Source organism: Anolis sagrei, chromosome 3 (genome assembly GCF_037176765.1).
Source record: "Anolis sagrei isolate rAnoSag1 chromosome 3, rAnoSag1.mat, whole genome shotgun sequence".
NCBI lineage: Eukaryota > Metazoa > Chordata > Lepidosauria > Squamata > Dactyloidae > Anolis > Anolis sagrei.
The window spans coordinates 191,857,834-191,869,084 of record NC_090023.1 but is presented as its reverse complement, the minus strand read 5'-3'; positions in this window follow the sequence as shown (position 1 = coordinate 191,869,084).

The window sequence follows — 11,251 nt, the reverse complement described above, 5'->3', positions numbered from 1 at the left end:
AATTTGTTGGACCTTGTACTCTTGGCCGAGTTTGTTTTCCAGCAAATGTCAGGATAGTTGAAATCGCCCATGATTACTACATCTCTTTTCTGTGCCTGTTTGGTCAACTGTTGGCAGAAGACTTCATCAAGATCTTCCTCCTGGCTTGGGGGTCTGTAGTAGACGCCTACAACGACATCTTTTTGAGTCCCAGTTCCCTTGATTCTTATCCAGATGATTTCAAGCTGGTTTCCCAGATTGCTGTCTTGAATTTCTTCTGCAGCATAAGAGTTTTTGACATATAAGGCTACTCCGCCTCCTCTCCCCTTTGTTCGGTTTCTGTGAAAGAGGTTATACCCCTCGATATCTACATTCCAGCGATAGGAGTCATCCCACCAGGTTTCAGTGATGGCTATGATATCATATTTGTGGTGTAGTGCTAGAAGTTGGAGTTCGTCTTGTTTATTTCCCATGCTCTGTGCATTAGTGTAAAGACATGTGAGCCCCTGGGATCTTCCCTTGAGCTGTTTAATTGGGATTATTGTGCTTTTGGTACTTGGTCCTTGTTGTGTTTGTGCAGCCCTCCGTTTAGCCTTCTGGCGATTCCCAGACATTATGGGTAAAGTAGTGTTCGCAAGGCTGTTGTCCCCCTCCCCCGGTGGACCTAGTTTAAAGTGCGTCTAATGAGGTTTGCGAGTCTGTGAGCAAAAAGGTGTTTTCCTACTTGTGTGAGATGCACCCCATCCCTTGCCAGTAGGCCATCCTCCTGGAATAGCAGGCCATGGTCGAGGAAGCCAAAGCGTTCCTCCTGACACCATTTTCTAAGCCAGTCATTGACCTGTACTATTTTTCTGGCTCTTGTGGGTCCGTGTCTTACAACAGGGAGGAGGGATGAAAAGACCACCTGTACATTACATTCTTTTAGCATTGCTCCTAGAGCTCGAAAATCATTTGTGATCTTTTGAAACGTATGCCTTGCAGTATCATTGGTTCCTACATGAATCAACATGAGGGGAGGACGGTGATAGGGCTTGAGGAGCCTGGTGAGCCTCTGAGTGATATGGTGTATTTTTGCCCCCGGTAGGCAGCATATTTCTCGAGCCATCCCATCTGGTCTGGAAATGACAGCTTCCGTTCCTCTAAGGAGGGAGTCGCCTACTACCAAGACCTGTTTACTTTCAGGAATGACAGGGCCCCTTTTGTGCAATGTAGTGTGTAGGTCTCCAGAAAAGTGATCCTGTTGGTGTGAATTGTGTAGGTGAAAAGTGTTGTCCTCCTCCTCGACATCCCCAGTGCATTCGTCAAGGACAATCCATTGAGATTCGTCCAAGAGCCTATCGTTCTCCTGTATGTGTTCCTGTTGCTCCTTATCAAAAGTTTCCAAATCCAAAATGGTTATAAATCCTAAATTGAACACATGGTGGGCGAGAGCATTCAGCTTTGCTTTCTGATGGTCCAATGGATGAAAGCTTTGTTTCTTGCATAAAATGAATAGGTAAAGGTAAAGGCTTTCCCCTGACATTAAGTCTAGTTGTGTCCAGCTCTGGGAGTTGAATAGGTAATTCAATCATTTATACCCTATGTGTATAAGATATAACCAAATTTTGTGTTTAGACTTAGGTTCCATCTCCAAAATACCATTATGTACCTAAGTGCAAAAACAGACATTCCAAAATCCAAAAAAATCCAAAACACTTCTGCTACTGCTGCTACTACTACTATCAATAATACGCTACTCCCATGTGTAAAAGTCCACTGCCTTATTTTTTTTTCAGTAACAGAATGTGAACTATTCATGATTAGAAGTAGGTGCAAGAAACTTGTAGCACACCAGTTGTTGTTGGATTCCAGCTCCCATTGTTCTTCACCACTGACATTGAGAAGGCTGATAGGAGTTGCAGTTCAAAGAAGCTTGCAGGTGGCCAAACCTCCATGTGAAACAAATGCTTTTCAAGAAAGGCATTTTGATTTAATGTGGAAATGTAGTTCGGGAAAACACATCATTTCATTGGCAGCAAATAATCACATTAATGGCATAACGTAGCTAAGTGTAAAGTAAGTCTTTGGCATATCTCTGCCAGAGCTTTCTCATGTGTTCTTAATAACTGGTGTAGTTTCAACGTTAACTGTAGCAATACTGAATGCTCACAGCAAGAAAGTTGTAAACCTTCTCAATGAATTTGCTAACACTCATTTGAAAGCATTTGCAATTCACAGACATAGTAGATATTACCTGGCCAAATGGGTGTGTTTACATCCATTTTCATCCTTAAAAACAGTATTTTATTCCAACACTAACCTACTTATTTTCTTCTTTTGTCATTGCCCATGCTGTTAGGACCAATATAATCCTATTTAAACCCAGTGTATGTATCCCTCCTGGCATGCAATACATAACTGAGGTTGGAATCATGTTGATGTAATGTATTAGCAACTGTACTTCTTCTGGGTTCACAAAGGGATGTTGAGAGAAAGCTTGGGTTCCCAGTTTCAAGTCCTATACTAGGTCCTTTTCTCTACAGCTCAAGGGGAAGAGGAATTTCAATGTCCCTCTGTGGGCCCATTCTGACAGTGCCTTATCCCCTGAGCTTCCATAGCAAATAGGAGGGTGGCCAGACACTGTTCCATGTAAACCCACAAGCAATCGCTACAAAAAGCAAAAAACGCGAGATTTCTGGGTGCAAGAATATCAAGGTTTTGAGCCAAATATCCAGATCTTCACATGTCTGTATGTCCCTGCAATCAAAAATCACAGGATTTTTTTCTGGGTTTGTTCCCAGGTTTTTAGATGCTTGTTACTGATTGGTCAGTTCCTGAAAAGAAGAATACACTTGAGTAGAAGCCAAAAACTTTGTTTGTGTGCCAGAAACTTCATTAAATGTGTGGAAGGCACATTTTCTCTGGCCAGGACAAAGTTGTACCCCTCTAGTCAATGTTGTACATGTTTTCACAAGAAGAGCAACCAGGAACAGCCATGTATAACCCAGGAACAGCAGCCTGTTGTTTGATGCCACAAGTACACAACCAAATCTGTCTAGACAGAGGGCTAGGGAGCCAGGTTCTAAAAATAGTAGATAATGACAAAGTTCTGTCTCTGGCTTAAAAGTGTGTGTTCCTGTTTCATTGTGTAGTGCTGACTTGGACAGAAATAGTCCTACCCCGTAAACCTTGTTTGTGTGCCAGAAATTTTATAAAATGTGTGGAGGTCACAGTTTCTCTGACCTGTACATAGAACCAAACTTTGGCAGTTATCTGCATAACCGAATCTCTGCATATCCACATCTCGCAGGCCTGTAAAAAATTGCCAGTTTCCGGTGGAAGTCTTACAATGGGAGTCTCTAAATCTCACAACAATGCATCAAGTCTTGACAACAGAGTCACAAATCCTGGGACTATCAGGTCTCTCAGTACACTTACCCATTGTCATTGTCTTTCAGTGTGAGAATAAAAACCAGGGAGTAGTGACATTTCACTACATTTCCCTGCTTTTAATGAAGCTTCTAAGTCTTACAGTTGGGATGTGAAGAATATTCACAAATTTCCCATTCCTCAGTGAAAATAGGCATCTCAACATGCTGAGTCCCCACATCCAATAAATAAATAAATAAAGAACTTGTGAGATTTTCACCTTTGTGCAAAAAATGAAAAGAGCATTTTTTTCAATATATTTTGCACAAATGCACACTTTCTGAAACTTTCTCAAAAGAGTTCTGATATATATATAGATTTTCCCCTCTTGACATGTGAGAATGGAATAAAAAAATATTCGAATCTCTGTCTTGCAGTATTATCAAAAATCTCCTCCTGTGACCTGACCATATTGTTTCTTAAATCAAAGCTAGTTCATAGCATGAGCTGTAAGGAATATGATCTCTACCCTACAAACCTGTGCAGTGCAATAGTCTTGTTTTTTCTTTTCACTTTAAGAATATGTAGTTCTTTCAGAATCCCTGGAATACAGCAACTTTGAATTGCAGGAACTACTAGGGGAGAATCTGAACAGCATGGCAGGATTCTGTCTTCATAATGAAATTTAACACAGAGAATATAACTTTGTCATTGCTAGGGGTCTTATTGGAGAAGGAAAGCCTTAACTATTTCAAACCACTGTTCAGAAAGTACTTAAATCAAACAGGCCTTTATTTTCCAGATAAGTCTGAATATCAGATATAAATAATTTTTGCTGAAAAAAACCCTCACAACTACTACTTGCAGTGAAACGGTAAATCTGTCAGTCCTGAATACTTTTAAAAAACTTGCTGCCACTTCGACATTTTGCATTTAATTAGCGTGATATTGCAGATGCTTAGAATCCATAGGTACATTCATTTGTATCAAGTTTGATACCAAGAACACAAGATGTTATTTTCATATGCAGTAGTATTGTATAGTCCCCTTTCCTACAGAACTGTACTTGTGATTTCATCTACCCTCATCTTACAAAATATGCCATCTCTATGAATTTCCTTTCTGGCCACTCTGAAGGAACTTCTGGTGGAACCAATTCTTTTTAATATGTTTCACTATTATCCAGATTTTTCTGTGTATATGGTAAGTTCAATAACATATCCCCTATGGATATGAGAGGATCATTTATCACCTCATCACACAAGGTGAATTTAGCATCCTAGCATGCTACCAGGATGCTTCCTTCTTGGAGCCCCACGTCACCTATCACACAAAATATGGTGACTTCCAGTGGGCTCCATGGAGGAAGAGCACTGGCAGCATGGCAGGACACTTCCCTCAGAACACGGGAGGCTTCCCATGTTTCATAGACAACCATTACCCCGCTGATTCACCACAGAAGGTCATGAATAGCCCCATAGGGCCTCATCCATGTGATGAGGTCCATACTGTATTTTGAAACTTACAATGGCAGACTATTTTTGTAGTCCAGATTTAAAGGGCATTTCAAAACCCTTTCAGTGTAAAAGGGTAGGCAAATGCACATATATGGTCTTAAAGTATATTTATTCAGGCAGTAACATTAGCATTAGAATGCTTTGTATCGGTAGCTGTGGAAATGCCAAAGTAAAGAGCAGTAGTTTACTCTTCACTGTGTTAGCAACTAATGATGTGGGAGTCCATTGATAATTCTCCCTCAGATAGCAAGAGTTCATTTGAGATGTAACACTGCGATGTAAATAATGAAAAGGATTCCTTACTTATAGCAGTTGTGTAGACGAGGAAATATAAGTGGGTGTTGTGTGCCATGTGCAAAAATGCAACAGTTTTCCAGTAAACACATTAATTTATGTTCAAACACTTTTTTTTGGGGGGGGGGGTGTCTTCTTTTGAAATTACATACAATCTTGTGGCAGCTGAGCATTTCCTTGATGTCCTAATGTGTTAAGACACTCTTTTCTTACAAGGATGAAAATTTCTAAACTTCTTCTTTACTTCCCTACATCAATAGGGATCAATAAGAACAGAAATGACAGATGATATTTCATGTAAAAATGATTTCAGAATGTGAGTGTGCCTTTGTGGGGGGTAGTAAAAGGGAGCAAAGTTTTAATAGTTATAATATTTATATCATAAATAGCATCAGTACCAGGCCCGTAGCCAGGATTTTGTTGGGGGGGGGGCTGAGTTTGGTTCGGGGGGGGGGGGGCTGAGTCTGAGTGAAAGAGGGTCTACCCTAGCAAACCTTTTGTATCGTTACCCCAATACCCCCATGCATATGGGATATATTGAGCATGGTGATCAGATCATGATATGAATAAACATAACAGTTTAAATAATGTACCAGTAAGGCCTTCTCCTCCAGCAAAGGATCGCCGCCTTGTCGGGGCGCTGGAGCTTGAGCACCTCAATGATGTCATGAGCGAAACTGTGAAGGGCCACCCAAGACGGGACGGTTGTGGCAGAGAGGTCAGACTAAGCGTGATCCCTGGGGAAGGCAATGGCAAACCACTCCAGTATCCTTGCCAAGAAAACTAAATGGACCAGTACAACCAGAGATATGTCGGTATGCCATTGGAAGATGGGACTCCCAGGTTGGAAGATGGCCAAAATGCTACTGGGGAGGAGCAGAGGATAAGTTCAACTAGCCCCAGATGTGATGACGCAGCTAGCTCAAAGCCGAAAGGAAGGCTAGCGGCCGACGGTACTGGAGGTGAACGACGAATCCGATGCTCTAAAGATCAACACACCATAGGAACCTGGAATGTAAGATCTATGAGCCAGGGCAAATTGGATGTTGTTATTGGTGAGATGTCAAGACTAAAGATAGACATTCTGGGGGTCAGCGAACTGAAATGGACTGGAATGGGCCACTTCACATCAGATGACCACCAGATCTACTACTGCGGACAAGAGGAACATCGAAGAAATGGAGTAGCCTTCATAATTAATAAGAAATTCGCTAAAGCGGTGCTTGGATACAACCCAAAAAATGACAGAATGATCTCAATTCGAGTGCAAGGAAAGCCTTTCAACATTACAGTGATCCAAATATACGCCCCAACCACAGCTGCTGAAGAAGCAGAAGTAGATCAGTTCTATGAGGATCTGCAGGAACTACTGGATAATACACCAAAAAGAGACATTATTTTCATTACAGGAGACTGGAATGCCAAGGTGGGAAGTCAAATGACAACAGGGATCACAGGCAAGCATGGTCTGGGAGAACAAAATGAAGCGGGACGCAGGCTGATAGAATTTTGCCAGGAAAACTCGCTGTGTATAACGAATACTCTCTTCCAACAACCTAAAAGACGGCTTTACACATGGACCTCTCCAGACGGTCAACACCGAAATCAGATTGACTACATCCTTTGCAGCCAAAGGTGGCGGACATCCATCCAGTCGGTGAAAACAAGACCTGGGGCTGACTGTAGCTCAGATCATGAACTTCTTATTGCCCAATTTAGAATAAAACTAAAGAGATCAGGGAAAATACACAGACCAGTTAGATATGATCTCACTAACATTCCTAGCGAATATACAGTGGAAGTGAAGAACAGATTTGAAGGACTAGATTTAGTAAACAGAGTTCCAGAAGAACTATGGACAGAAGTTCGAGACATTGTTCAGGAGGCAGCAACAAAGTACGTCCCAAAGAAAAAGAAAACCAAGAAGGCAAAATGGTTGTCTGCTGCGACACTGGAAGTAGCCCAAGAAAGGAGGAAAGCAAAAGGAAACAGGGATAAGGGGAGATATGCCCAGTTAAATGCGCAATTCCAGAGGTTAGCCAGAAGAGATAAGGAACTATTTTTAAATAAGCAATGCATGGAAGTGGAAGAAGACAACAGAATAGGAAGGACAAGAGACCTCTTCCAGAAAATTAGAAACATTGGAGGTAAATTTCAGGCAAAAATTGGCATGATAAGAAACAAAGATGGCAGGGACCTAACAGAAGCTGAAGAGATCAAGAGAAGGTGGCGAGACTATACAGAAGATCTGTATAGGAAGGATAATAATATTGAGGATAGTTTTGACAGTGTGGTGAATGAATTAGAACCAGACATCCTGAGGAGTGAGGTTGAATGGGCCTTAAGAAGCATTGCTAACAACAAGGCAGCAGGAGACGACAGGATCCCAGCTGAACTGTTAAAAAACTTAAAAGATGATGCTGTCAAGGTGATGCATTCCATTTGCCAGCAAATACGGAAAACACAAGAATGGCCATCAGACTGGAAAAAATCAACTTATATCCCCATACCAAAAAAGGGAAATGCGAAAGACTGCTCAAACTTCCGTACAGTGGCCCTTATTTCTCATGCCAGTAAGGTAATGCTCAAGATCCTGCAAGGAAGACTCCAGCAATACATGGAGCGAGAGTTGCCAGATGTTCAAGCTGGGTTTAGAAAAGGCAGAGGAACGAGAGACCAAATTGCCAATATCCGCTGGATAATGGAGAAAAGCAGGGAGTTTCAGAAAAACATCTACTTCTGCTTCATTGACTATTCTAAAGCCTTTGACTGTGTGGATCATAATAAATTGTGGCAAGTTCTTAGTGGGATGAGCATCCCAAGCCACCTTGTCTCTCTCCTGAGGAATCTGTACAAGGACCAAGTAGCAACAGTCAGAACTGACCACGGAACAACAGACTGGTTCAAGATTGGGAAAGGCGTACGGCAAGGCTGCATCCTCTCACCCAACCTTTTTAACTTGTATGCAGAACACATCATGCGATGTGCGGGGCTTGATGAATGCAAAGCTGGGGTGAAAATTGCTGGAAGAAACATTAACAACCTCAGATATGCAGATGACACCACCCTGATGGCCGAAAGCGAGGAGGAGCTGAGGAGCCTTCTAATCAAGGTGAAAGAAGAAAGCGCAAAAGCCGGGTTGCAGCTAAACGTCAAAAAAACCAAGATTATGGCAACAAGAATGATTGACAACTGGAAAATAGAGGGAGAAACCGTGGAGGCCGTGACAGACTTTGTATTTCTAGGTGCAAAGATTACTGCAGATGCAGACTGTGGCCAGGAAATCAGAAGACGCTTACTTCTTGGGAGGAGAGCAATGTCCAGTCTCGATAAAATAGTAAAGAGTAGAGACATCAGACTGGCAACAAAGATCCGCCTAGTCAAAGCCATGGTATTCCCTGTAGTAACCTACGGATGTGAGAGCTGGACCTTAGGGAAGGCTGAGCGAAGGAAGATCGATGCTTTTGAGCTGTGGTGTTGGAGGAAAGTGCTGAGAGTGCCCTGGACTGCGAGAAGATCCAACCAGTCCATCCTCCAGGAAATAAAGCCCAACTGCTCACTGGAGGGAAAGATACTAGAGACAAAGTTGAAGTACTTTGGCCACATCATGAGGAGACAGGAAAGCCTAGAGAAGACAATTATGCTGGGGAAAGTGGAAGGCAAAAGGAAGAGGGGCCGACCAAGGGCAAGATGGATGGATGGCATCCTTGAAGTGACTGGACTGACCTTGAAGGAGCTGGGGGTGGTGACGTGGGCTGGTCCATGAGGTCACGAAGAGTCGGATACGACTGAACGAATGAACAACAACAAGGCCTTCTCACCATGAGAATTTCGGGGGGGGGGGGGGGCTGAAGCCCCCCAAGCCCCCCCCCCCCCCCGGCTACATGCCTGATCAGTACTAAACATAATTGCTAGTATCTTAGACTGCTGGTACTCTAGTTAATTAATGTCATTTCCTCCACCTTTCTGGAGAATGTGTCTCTTGTAGAAGACCCTTAATATCCAATTTCTCCTTCACCAGTTATCTTGATGGACCTCCAAGTACTCCTCCAGGTCAGCAAGAGGGGAGTCTGAGAAGAAGTTCTTGTGAGTGAAGACAAACTAAGTATCTGATGCAGACCATCAGACACAGCAAAAGGCTACATGCCCACATTTGTGAGACATTCTCTCTAAATGAGCCATGTGAGCATGAGCCAAACTGAGTGTTGTTAAAAGCAGGCCACCTCATGACCATTAGACCCTGCTGTTGTGTGTCTTGGATTTAGAACCCTTGGACTGTTCACTGACTTTTACACTTGGATCTTGTTCTGATTTATAATTTCTTGGCCTTGGACTATTTATTATTACAGACCATTCATGCTTCTAAATTCCTTTTAGAGCAGGATCCTTAAACACTGAGTCGTAACTAACATCTCCTGGCCTACTCCTCACCATCACAGCCCATCTTAAGGAGCAGCAGCCAAATCAGGGAAAGAAAGTTTATTCAGCTTTTAGTTGTGGCACAAGGAGGAGGATGTTTGTGTTGTGTATACTGGAATCTGCCCTGAGTCCCCTAGGGAAGATAGAGAGGAATACAAATAAATTATTGTTGTTGGTGGTGTTTTTATCCTCTCTCACAAGTGAATGAGACTTCAAGAAAGACCCATAACAGCGTTCTGCTTATGACTGTCACAGGCTCACTTGCTTGCAGGAGAAGTGGTGGTAGAAATTGTCCATGAACTGTGATCAGAAGCTGGCTGGATCTCCTTCACCTGATCAGCTGAAGGAGCTGCCATTTACAAAGGTTTTCGGTAAGACTACTGAATACAGATCTGTTACAGAGCCATTATTCTAGGCTGTGAAGCTGTAATTGCAGCCATGAATAGCTGCCAATATTAATAAAATATATTTTAAACATAATTTGTGAGATCCTAGAGTAATGTATGGAAAACATAACATCTTGCATGCCCTTCCTTGCAAGGCAGGAATCAGGCCCTGGAGGCACTGCTACAATTCTTTACTCATGTCTGCAAAACTGGATCCAAGACAGTTGCTGCCTGGTCACCTCCATGCATTTGCCTGCCAGTAAATGTCCATAGCAGCACCCCATGGCCTGACAGCTGCCTGGGGGAAGTGTTCTTGGACACTGCACATGAAGCTAACAGAGAGTTCTTTGCAGAAAAAAATCCCGACTTACATGCATGTACATCACTATCTGGATTCCAGCCTGAAATACTAATATAATTGCAGTCACTTACATTCAGATGTGAATGAATTTCATTACAAAGTCATGCCTTTGTAGATGAAACTGATCCACAGTTTTACTCTGCTAAAGTAAAGCAAGAGAAGCACAGACAACTTCCTCTTACTTAACAGCTGCTGAAATTGCAACAACCATTTATGGATGGCAATCGTACTTTAAAGTACAGTAATTGAAACAGACTTCTGAACCATGATATTCACTGGTTCATGAACACAAAGGGCAATTTCATTCGCTCGACTTCTGTCTCCCACAATAAATTCAAATTCAGTATCTTCCAGACATGTGCCAAATCAACTCAGCATTCATTCAAGCAGTCAATTTGGTGAGGCTGCAACGTAATGGGCAATTTTGGGCAGTGTGCTGCTGTTACTACAACAGATGTTAATTTGTTCCAAAAAACAAAACAAGAAATGAATGTAGCATTTGAATCCAAATCTCCCTCTTGATAATAACGGCTAAACATAGTTGTTATTGTCAAGTAGAGTAGATCCATTGGATGAATGGGACTTATTAACTCAACATTTACAGTCTATAAGTTTCATTGATTTAATAGAGCTCCTCTAGGTGGAACTGAAATGGGATTTAACCACAGATGAATTTGTCATTCAATAAAATCCAGTACTTCAGAAATCACCATGTCATGACATATAATAGTTCTATTACATTCTGTATTGATCAGACCACATTTGAATTAGTTAGTTCTAGGCACCACAAGGACATGTAAAAAAGAATGTGACCAGGGAAAGGTAACCAGAACAATAAGTGGTGGCCAACAATGAATAATTGGGAGGATTTAGATTGTTAAACCTGGAGAATATTAATGGAAGGTATGATGTGAAGGCTGTTCCTATAGAAAGTGGAACAGATCTTT